The sequence below is a fragment of the Aplysia californica genome, unplaced genomic scaffold, assembly GCF_000002075.1.
Source record: "Aplysia californica isolate F4 #8 unplaced genomic scaffold, AplCal3.0 scaffold00111, whole genome shotgun sequence".
Lineage (NCBI taxonomy): Eukaryota > Metazoa > Mollusca > Gastropoda > Aplysiida > Aplysiidae > Aplysia > Aplysia californica.
The window spans coordinates 807,672-810,171 of NW_004797381.1; positions in this window are offsets into that span (position 1 = coordinate 807,672).

The window sequence follows — 2,500 nt, forward strand, 5'->3', positions numbered from 1 at the left end:
GGTTTTTCGTGGGGGAGGGGGCGGGGGTTGCTTTTTTGGTTCAAAATAATATTGTAATGTAAATGTTTGTAATAAAAAAGATTTTAGAAAGAAATGGCTATTCCGTGGAACTGAGTGAGAGTAAAAGAAAATCATAGTTTAAATGTAACTGTGAGATTGAAAAGGAGGGGTACGGGGCACCGGAGACGGGGCGTGGCAAGAGGGGGGGGGGGCATTTTCTATTTTAGGTGAGTCGATTTCACCCACCCAAGGGTCTACAAAAATGAGACTCCTCAAGAGTCGGTCCGAATGGGTGTGTGTGTATGTGTGTGTGTGTGTGTGTGTGTTTGCGGGGGCGTGATCGTTTCTTTATTAGTCCCTGGTGTCTGTAACGACCACATCTACCACGGTGCGGCTTCCTTCTCATTTAAACCTCCTGTCAGAATAAAAGAAAGACGTTTACCCAACCCAAAAAAAGGTGTAATTGTAGATTTAGATCGTTTACAGGGCAGTCTGCATCCGCCCTTCCCACCAGAGTTCAACCAGGGCTAAAAGGGATACAACGTCCCAGCGGACAGATAGAGATATGGGATTTCAAACTTTATGTATAACCTACTATTCCCATTGGAGAATCGAACTCACGACTTCTGCATGCGATGACTTATGCAGCGCCGAAATGTTTTACGGCAGATGCTGGTGGATGGGACGACGTAGCTACCCGTAATGTCAAATACGCGGACATACTCACAAACACACACACACCACATACAAACGCACACACGCGCGCGCACACACATAAACCCACACCGATACATACTCACATGCAGACGCCCACGCCTTTTATTTTCAGCAGTGTTATGGCAAAGTGCAAACCTTTCTTTAACAGCTAATATAAAACGGAGCGAACGTATCTTCAATTATCACACATTAATTTGGTATTGGTTTTTGTTAAGCGAAATGAGTCCAAAGTCGAGAACAGAGAAAGATTCAATGACTTCGTTAGCGTAAGCATGTTTTGGTCTCTTTTGAAACACTGACTAGTTTACGCCTGTGACGTCCTCTAATTATTGTTTCTAACTCTAAAGATGAATATAATAGAGACGAAATCCTTATTTTAAAAAAAAAAAGTTTTCTGTGCAGAGTATTATACAATAAGCAGTCAGAATTACAGTATGAATATGTGTTAATTATACTTGTCATTCGGTGCAACTTAGAAAGACTAACAAATGAATTCGACTATTAATGGGGGTGTTAATTACTAATATGTAAAATGGTCTTATCTTCAGTCGTTTTTGTAAGCTTGATTTTTTTTTTAAAGTCAAAAAGGGAAACTTTCCTTTAACACGTGTTGTAAATTATGTATCCTCCTCTACACCCCACCAACCCCATCTCCTTCCAATTTCCCTCGTTGGGTCCATTTTCTGGCATGATTTGAGCCCAGGTGGCTCTATACTGTACAAAGATGCTCATGACCGTGGTTCGAATCTCCTCTAATAGGTTCTGAACCCGAGTTGTTTTGTGAGTTTGATGAAACTGACGTGACTCAGTCTTTTGGTAGATGGTAATTCTATTCAAAGACATCGTCTCGGAAATATTGTTTCAAGGGACGTGAAAACACCCCTTATCCTACATATTATATACTTTAACCAAACTTCAATCACACAGCAGTCTGGCTTTGAGCTTGTCTGTCATTTCAAGGTCATCCAGAGTTAGTTGGATTCCGGCTCCCAGTAGAAGGGCGGTTTTTTTCTAAGATTAAATACCCCTACCTGGGAACCGAACTCATATCGTATGTGTACAACACTAATATCCTAACAGACACCGGTGTTTAATAGAAAAAAAATTGAAGTTCAATAATTAGAAAAACATTGAGAAACAAATCTTTCTTCTTCTTGAAGTGCCAGATCTGTAACAGACTAGCGATTAGTTTACAACTTATTTCTCTGTTTAGATTACTTAAATTCCCCCCCCCCCTTTTTTTTTGTTAAATCAGAAATTATTTTTGTTTCCCATCTATTAAAGATCTCTAAGGAAGCTATTCTCAGTCTACCTCTGCTCTGTAGCCTTCTGTTCTAAACAGTTAACATAAAAAATAATTTCAAAATGCATACCGGTACACTTGAGGATTTCAATGAGTTAAGTCCACCCATCCACCCACCCAGCCAACACCCGTATCGTCAAGCAAGGCACACTGGATCGTCACCATGGCAACAGAAATAGTGGCATTCCATTTCCAGAAGCCCAACAATGGGTCAGCCTAATCTCCTTTTAATGACATATTAGGGTCCACCCTTAGGAGGATGTCTATCCCCCAAGATCAGAGCCCGCTCGTGAGGTTTTGGCTTTGCGACAGAAAGTATCTCGAGCTGGGAGATTAGATTGCTAGACACATTTTTTAAGGTTACGGCGGTGTCTAAGTTCTATTTGCAGCCTCGACTGTTGCTCGCTATGGGAATACTGGGCTGGTTTCTCAACGCTCATCAAAGACAGAGAACAGAGGTTAGAATAATGCACAATAAAC